Below are 8,810 nucleotides of genomic sequence, written 5' to 3' on the forward strand. Positions count from 1 at the left end.
AAACTAAGGTAAAGACTTCGGGTTTCAAATGTCAGCTGTTATAATGGCAGCTTTGTTCTTTTTTATTGCATGCTGAGTATGGGCCCTAGCAGCAGCTCTGCTTCATTCAGTCCAACGGAAAGAATTTGGCTCCTGAAGATACTGTTCCGGCCATTGAGAATAAAAAGCTGGGGGGCGCCTGGGTGGCTCAGTCGGTTAAGCGGCCGACTTCGGCTCAGGTCATGATCTCGCGGTCCGTGAGTTCAAGCCCCGCGTCGGGCTCTGTGCTGACAGCCCAGAGTCTGGAGCCTGTTTCAGATTCTGTGTCTCCCTCTCTCTGACCCTCCCCCATTCATGCTCTGTCTCTCTCAGTCTCAAAAATAAAATAAATGTTAAAAAAAAAAAAAATTAAAAAAAAAAAAAAAAAAGCTGGTTCTCCGTTTATACTCCAGTTGGGGTTTGGAGAGGGAGAAGTGGGTCACAGCTCTGAAAATGCGGGAAAACTCACGTGCCCTGCGTGGGCTTCGGGAGACGCGCCGTGAAACTCCTGGAACTAAAGTTTGAATTTCCCACAGAGGGGAGGGGCCACTTCCGGCGCGCCCCAGGGCATCATGGGAGGAGTCGGGTGGAGGGAAGAAAAGGCCGGAAGTGGCCCGCCGCCATTGTGCGGACCTGGCTGAGGCGAGGGCGCGGCGTTGCCGGTGAGTGCGCGTGTGGGGTTTGTGAGGGAAGAGCGCCTCGCGCGTCCTCAGGACCTATTCGCGCTGGCGATGACAGAGAATAGCCGCACGAGGCCGGGTGGTGGCGCGGGGATGAAACTGGGCTTGGGGGGCGCGAACTTGAAGGCGGGGCCGTTAGAACCTTCTGGAAAATTCTTGAGTCCCGCACATTGCACAGGGCGCGGGGTTCGGTCGAATATACCTGTCATGCACGTCATGCCCCCTCCGGTTTGCGTTGCGCAACGTGGGATAGACGCGGCATTGTTTTCCCGAATCCCGAGGAGGAGGACTGTGTTGCCCCAAAGGCACCACCTTTCCCGCCCACGCTCGTCACGCGGGTGTGTCAAGCTGTGAGCCCTTGTCCTTTGAACCTCTGACTCTAGTAGCTCCGTTCCCCCGGAGCGAGCCGTGAACCCCGGTTTCTGGGTGAACCCGTGAAGGTCAGGCCGCCGTGGGCCGAGAAGAGCCCTGCGTTGGGCGCTGTCCCCACGGGGACTGTTGTTTCTCCTTGGACACCGCACGGGCTCTGTTTTCCCTCGTGGGCTCCGGAAGCGGCCTCTTGGTGGCCCTCGGGGGCAGGAGGGAGGAATCAGGCTGGTAAATCCCATCCCTTAAGCAAAGGTTCTTTCCATCTGCCCACAGCCGAGTGTTCGGCTTCCCACTTAGGAAAAAAATGTGACCCCTGAGGTCCGCCGTGAAGGTGGCCGGGGACACTGGTATGTGTGACATGTGCCCGGACCTCTGCCACGGCCGGGAGGCCGAGTTTACCGTTTGCTCCCTGACAGCTGCGGTGTCAGCCCCGGAATGTTAATCCGGCCCGACAGCTTGAGTGACAGGGAGCAGCTCTGAGCAGCTGTGCTAACGGTCTCCTCCGTCACATGACCCCCCCCCCCCCCCCCCCCCCCCCCCCCCCCCCCCCCCCCCCCCCCCCCCCGTCCTCTTCACCTTTTGCTGTTGTCCGTTGTAGCCTCGTCTTGGCTGAGAAGTGGGTCGGAAATCTCCTTAAGGAGCAGGTGTTATTTACTCACTTATTTAAAAAATGTGAGCCTTAAAAAAAAAAAAAAAAAAAATTCCCCAAGTAGCGTTTGCATTCTAGAAAGACTGACAAATATAATCAAACACGGAAGGGGAATTTTATTTTATTTTATTTTAATTTTTTTTTTTTAACGTTTATTTATTTTTGAGACAGAGAGAGACAGAGCATGAACGGGGGGAGGGTCGGAGAGAGGGAGACACAGAATCTGAAACAGGCTCCAGGCTCTGAGCGGTCAGCCCAGAGCCGGACGCGGGGCTCGAACTCACGGACCGCGAGATCGTGACCTGAGCCGAAGTCGGCGCTCAACCGACTGAGCCACCCAGGCGCCCCTCAGTATTCTTTAAATAAAGGCATGAAATTATATTTGTTTCAGAGTTTGACACAGTAAATCTGTCTCCTCTGATGAGCTAGGGTACCACCTTTTTTTAAAGATTTTTTTTTTCCCCCACAATCCCCCATCCCACATTTATTTATCAGTTCGTATCTTTTTTTTTTTTTTTGAGTTTTTAAAAAAATTTTTTTTTAACGTTTATTTATTTTTGAGACAGAGAGAGACAGAGCATGAACGGGGGAGGGTCGGAGAGAGGGAGACACGGAATCCGAAGCAGCCTCCAGGCTCTGAGCTGTCAGCACAGAGCCCGACGCGGGGGCTCGAACCCACCGACCATGAGATCGTGACCTGAGCCGAAGTCGGACGCTTAACCGACTGAGCCACCCAGGCGCCCCTGGAAGGGGAATTTTAAATCACTCCTAAAATTCTGGGGGCGCCTGGGTGGCTCAGTCGGTTAAGCGTCCGACTTCAGCCAGGTCACGATCTCGCGGTCCGTGAGTTCGAGCCCCGCGTCAGGCTCTGGGCTGATGGCTCGGAGCCTGGAGCCTGTTTCTGATTCTGTGTCTCCCTCTCTCTCTGCCCCTCCCCCGTTCATGCTCTGTCTCTCTGTCCCAAAAAAAAAAACAAAAAAAAAAAACCGTTGAAAAAAATAAAATAAAATTTAAGAGATGATGAAAAACTTCTCATGGTGCTAACTCTTCTTCCACATCATGATTTTTTAAAAAAGTTCATTTATTTATTTTGAGAGAGGGAGAACACCCGTGAGCAGGGGACGGGCAGAGAGAGAATCCCAAGCAGGCTCCTTGCTGTCAGTGCAGAGCCAGATGCAGGGCTTGGACTCAGGAACATGAGATCATGACCTGAGCAGAAATCAAGAGTTGAACACTTATTTGACTGAGCCACCCAGGCCCCCCCCCCCCCCCCCCCATCATGATTACTTAGCATTCCATCCTGTGAAGGTACCATAACTTACCCAGTTTTCTATTGACAATTTAGGTGCTCTAATTTTTTGTGCCTTGAAATATCCTAGTAAGTGTATGTACACATAAATGTTTTTATGCATATCTTTAATTATGAAATTTAGAAAATAGACTTTGTGGTCAAAGGCTATAGATGTTTTAAGGTTTGCAATAGTGGAGTCCCTGGTATTGCAGTCTCCATAGCAATGATATTTTGTAGGAAAACAAAAAGTATTCATTAATGATTGTGCTGATCATCAAATGTTGTAAATATGCAATAATTAAGGCAACAACCTGATTGCAAAATAAGATGACAGATCTTGCCAAAATTGCAGAATTTAATGAAATTGATGGAAGTAGTATTAGAAATCTGCTTGAATTTTGGAAAGTATGGATGCAGCAACAGTGAACTAGTTAACAAGTGAAGAACTGAAAATAGTGAAGCTGATCCAGTGTTTCACGAGAACTGAGTTCAGAATCAAAGGATTAGGAAGGCCCTTAAAAATAATGAAGCCATTACACATTGTTTGCAAAAAATGAGACATTCTTTATGATTGCATTGCAAAACTTCAACCTAATGGATGCCATACATAGTGTGTAAGACTGGGAACTTTCCCTTTCTCCCAACTCCTTTGTTGATTCCTTCTTTATTCTAAGAATTAGCAGAGAGTTGCAATTACAAGCTAAATCTTGTGAAATATAATAGAAAATAAACTTATTTCAGTAATTTTTGTTTTATTTTTTTAATTTTTATTTATTTTTGAGAGAGAGAGAGGGAGGGAGTGCACACAAGTAGGGGGAAGGTCAGAGAGGGAGACACAGAATCCGAAGCAGGCTCCAGGCTCTGAGGTGTCAGCACAAAGCTGGATGCGGGGCTCAAACTCACAAACCCTGAGCTCATGACCTGAGCTGAAGTCAGACACTTAACCAACTGAGCCACCCAGGTGCCCCGAGTTTGGTTTTATTTTTAAGGCAAAATCCCAATCAGATTCTTTCCCCAGAATTTACTATGCAGTTTTGGACTTCATTTTAATTTAGATTCACTTTAAAAGGGTTGTTTTCCCAGATGACATGTTTGTCTATATAGAAAATTGCAAGGAATTTATAAAAAACTTCCAGACTACTAGGTGAGTTCAGTAGGGTTTCATACAAAAATCAGTTGTATTTCTATATGCTATGTGCTAGTAACGAACATATGGATATCAAAATTAAAAATATAATACCATTTACAATTGCTTAAAAGCAAAAAGAAAGGAGGGCCTCCTGGGTGGCTCAGTTAGTTAAGCATCTGACTTCACTCAGGTCATGATCTCACAGTTTCATGGGTTTGAACCCTGTGTTGGGCTCTGTGCCGACCGCTCAGAGCCTGGAGTCTGCTTTGGATTTTGTGTCTCCCCCTCTCTCTCTGCCCCTCCCCTGTTCTCTCTCTCTCTCTCAAAAATAAATAAAGATAAAAAATTTTTTTAAAAAGAAGAGAAAAATTAAGGAAAATAAAAATTTAGGTGTGAATCTAACAAAACATGTATAGAACTCTATATGCCCAAAACTACAAAACCACTGATGAAAGAAATCATGGATCTAGATAAATGGAGAGATACACTAACTTCATGAATTGGAAGAATCAACAGAGTATGTTAATTCTCCCCAAAGTGATAAACAGATTTAATACATTTGCTATCAAAAATTCTAACTGTGGCTTTAAAGTTTGACATACAGTATTCTAATTATCTTACCAAAGCACTGTAATTGTAGTATGTCTCTCAATGAAAAATTATAAACAGCTTTATGGAGGTATAATGACATATTACATATAGCACATATTTAGAGTGTATTGACATGTGCCTATGCTCTGATGCCATCATCTGAGTCAAGACAATGAACATGTCTGTCATCCTGAAAAGTTTCCTTCTGCTCCTTTGTAATTCCCCCTGGTGACCACTGGTCAGCTTTCAATAACTACAGATTAATTTTTATTTTCTAGAATTTTATATAAATGGAATAATAGAGTTTATAATTTTTTGGGGGGTTGTCTTCTTTACTAAGCATAATTAGTTGAAGAATCATCCACTTTTTCGTATGTTAACAATTTATTTCTTTTCATTGCTGAGTAACATTCCATTGTATGGATTTACCCCAGTTCATTTCTCCATTCACTTGTTCATGGACTTTTGGGTTGTTTCCATTTTGGGGTTATTACAAATAAATATATTATGGATATTTCTTTTGGGTAAATAACTAGGTGTGGAATGAGTAGAACAAATGGATTATTTCTAAACTTTTGAAGAAGCTGCCAAACTATTTTTTTTAAATTTTTATTTATTTGTTTTTTAAGAGGGAGAGAGTGCAAGTAGGGGAGAGGGGCAGAGTAGGGGAGAGAGAGAGAGAGAGAGAGGGAGAGGGAGAGAGAATCCTTAGGAGGGTCCACTCTTAGTGCGGAGCCCAACTCAGGGCTTGATTCTGTGACGTGGGTATCATGACGTGAGCCAAAATCAAGAGTCGATGTTCAACTGACTGAGCCACCCAGGCACCGTTGCCAAACTATTTTTTTTTTAATTAAATTTAGGTTAGTTAACATGTAGCAGTCTTGGTTTTAGGAGTAGAATTTAGTGATTTATCACTTACATGTAGTACCCAGTGCTCATCCTAACAAGTGCCCTCCTTAATGCCCATCCCCCATTTAGCCACCCACCCCTCATCCACCTCCCTCCATCAACCCTCAGTTTTTTTCTGTGACATTAAAGGTCTCTGTGGTTTGTTTCCCTCTCTTCTCTCCGCCTCCCCCTCCCCATATGTTCATCTGTTTTGTTTATTAAATTCCACATATGGGTGAAATCATATGGGTAGGGGAGGACAGAGAAGGGTGGGGAGACACAGGATCCGAAGAGGGCTCCTCATTGACAGCAGAGAGCCTGACACAGGGCTCGAACTCATGAACCATATACCACATCTTCTTTATCCGTTCATCAGTTGATGGACATTTGGGCTCTCTTCTTAGGGCCAAACTATTTTCTGAAGTGATTATGTCATTTAACATTATCACTAATGGATGTGAAAGGTCCAGTTCTTGGCTAACACTTAACTTTTAGCCATTGTAATAGGTGTGTAGTGGTATCTCATTATGTTTTCATTGTTATTTACCCAATGACTCAGTGTGTTTAAATTTTTTTTCATGTGCCTTTTTGTCATCTGTATATCATCTTTGATGAAATAAATTTATTTATTTGTTAATTGACGTATAGTTGGTATATAGTATTATATTAGCTTCAGGTGTACAACATACTGTTCCAACATTTATATGTGGTACTAAATGCTCATGATGGTAAGTATAGTCACCATCTGTAACCATACAAAGTTATTACAATATTATTGACTTTATTCCCTGTGCCATACTTTACATCCTTGTGTGTTTAACTTAATAACTGCAAGTTTGTACCCCTTAATCCCCTTCAGCTGTTTCACCCATCTCCCCTCTCCTCCCTTCCCCTTTGCAGCCACAGTTTGTTTTCTGTATTTAGGAGTCTGTTTCTGTTTTGTTTGTTCATTTATTTTGTTTTTTTGGATTCCACAAATAAATGAAATCATTTGGTATTTGTCTTCCTCTGTCTCACTAATTTAACTTAGCATAATGACCTTGTAGGTCTATCCATGTTGTAGATGGCAAGATTTCATTCTTTTTTGTGCCTGAGAAATGGTCCATTGTATATAATATATATATCCACACATGTATATATACATATATACATATTTGTGTGTGTGTGTATCACATCTTTTTTATTCATCTACGAGAGGACACTTAGGTTGCTTCCATGTTTTGGCTATTGTAAATAATGGTGTACTGAACATAGGGGATGCATATGTCTTATAACTTTAGTGCTTTCATTTTTTTTTTTTTTTTCGGTAAAAACCCAGAAGTGGAATTGCTGGATCATATGGTATAGTTCTATTTAAAAAATTTTGAGGAACCTCCATATTGTTTCCATGGTGGCTGCACCAATTTACATTCCCACTACCAGTGCACGAGGGTTCCCTTTTTTCCACATCCTCTCCAGCCCTTGTTTCTTGCCTGTCATTCTGACAGGTAAATATTAATAGAATGTTTATTAAATCTTTTGCCTCTTTAGAAATTGGGTGATCTGTTTTCTTTTTATTGAATTTTTAGACTTCTTTAAACTTCTGGATACAAGTCATTTATCAGAGATATAATTTGCAAATACTTTCCAGTCTGTGGCTTATCTTTTTTTTCTCTTTATTTATGATTTTATTTTTATTTTGTTATTTTATTTTATTTTTTGAGAGAGAGAGACAGAGACAGAGTACGTGCAGGGGAGGGGCAGAGAGAGGGGGAGACACAGAACCCGAAGCAGGCACCAGGCTCCAAGCTGTCAGCACAGAGCCCGACGCGGGGCTCGAACTCACAGACCGTGAGATCATGACCTGAGCCGAAGTTGGACACTTAACCGACTGAGCCACGCAGGCACCCCTTCATTCTCTTTAAAACATGTTTTCAAAGAGCAAAAACTACATTTTGATGAAGTACACTTTTTTTTTCATGGCTTGTACTTTTGGTGTTGTAACTAAGAATTGTTTGCCTAAGCCAGGGTCACAAAGCTTTACTGTTCTGTTTACTTCTGGAAGTTTTTGTGATTGTAGTGTTGGGTTTCTCCTTGATCCAAAATTTTCTTGAAGAAAATTTCTTTGGATTTTTTTAAAATTTTAAACTTTTTTAGTAATTTGAGACATATTTGAGATCATAGGCTGTACAGTTTATGCTGTAAAGGTTTGAAGATGACAGGGTTGGGAGCTGGGGGCAAGTAGATGCTGCAGGAGGGACAGGAGGACATAAAATAGATCATGGTCCTGATCACCAGTTTTGCTCTGCTGCCTTCCCTCTTTCTGACGACCAGACTCCTACTGTTTACACTGCACCACTTTTTTCTTGTATCCTTTGTCCCTGTTTTCTCTTCTTAGTTTTTTTTTCTTCCTCGCTTTCTCCCTGACTCACTCATCCAGTTGGTCAGAAAATCCTTGTGCGTCACCTTCGTAACACATCCAGAATCCCCCACCCTAATATTTTCCCAATGCTGTTTCTCCAGTCTAAGCCATGGTCATTTGTTACCTTTTATTTTACTGTAGGCCCCTCACTAGTCTCCCAGCTTCTGCCTTTGCATTCTTCAGTCTATTTCTCAATGCAGCAGCCAGAGTTATTTCTTAAAAATGTGTGTTAATATGTCTTCTCTACTTAAATCCTCCAAAGCTTTGACATCTCACTCTGAATAAAGACACAAGTTCTCAAGCCCTCAGGCCCTACATGATCTGGCCCCTGGTTCCTCTCTTATGTCATAACTCTTTATTTTGCTGATTCTCCTCCAGCCCCTGTGACATGCTAACCTGCCCCTGCCACAGGGCCTGTGCCTTTTCTGTTTTTCCCTCTGCCTGGAAATACTCTGACCTCACATACTCAGCTTGGCTTACTACCTTGGTTCCTGCAGGTCTCTTCCCAAATGTCTTTTTTTTTTTTTTAAGTTTATTTATTTTGACAGAGAGAGAGAGGAGAGAGAGAGAGCAGCATGCACAAGGGACAGAGAGAGGGAGACAGAGAATCCCAAGCAGGCTCCTCACTGTCAGCACAGAGCCCAATGCAGGGCTCGAACTCACGAACTCTGAGATCATGACCTGAGCCAAAGTCGGAGGCTTAACCAACTAAGCCACCCAGGCACCCCTCTGGTGTCTAATTTTGTAGAGAAGCCTATTCTCTACAAAGTAGTGCCTCCCCCTACTTCTTTATT

General features: G+C 43.2%; 1 long non-coding RNA gene across 1 annotated transcript in view; it reads left to right on the plus strand.

The window, feature by feature from the left end:
• The first annotated feature begins 571 nt into the window (after positions 1–571).
• Positions 572–8,810, plus strand: part of LOC122206603 — a 78,016-nt gene continuing 69,777 nt past the window's right edge. Inside the window, exon 1 of the long non-coding RNA XR_006196521.1 lies at positions 572–680. This is a non-coding gene — a long non-coding RNA (uncharacterized LOC122206603). The remainder of the gene's footprint in view (positions 681–8,810) is intronic.

Source organism: Panthera leo, chromosome E1 (genome assembly GCF_018350215.1).
Source record: "Panthera leo isolate Ple1 chromosome E1, P.leo_Ple1_pat1.1, whole genome shotgun sequence".
Taxonomy (NCBI): domain Eukaryota; kingdom Metazoa; phylum Chordata; class Mammalia; order Carnivora; family Felidae; genus Panthera; species Panthera leo.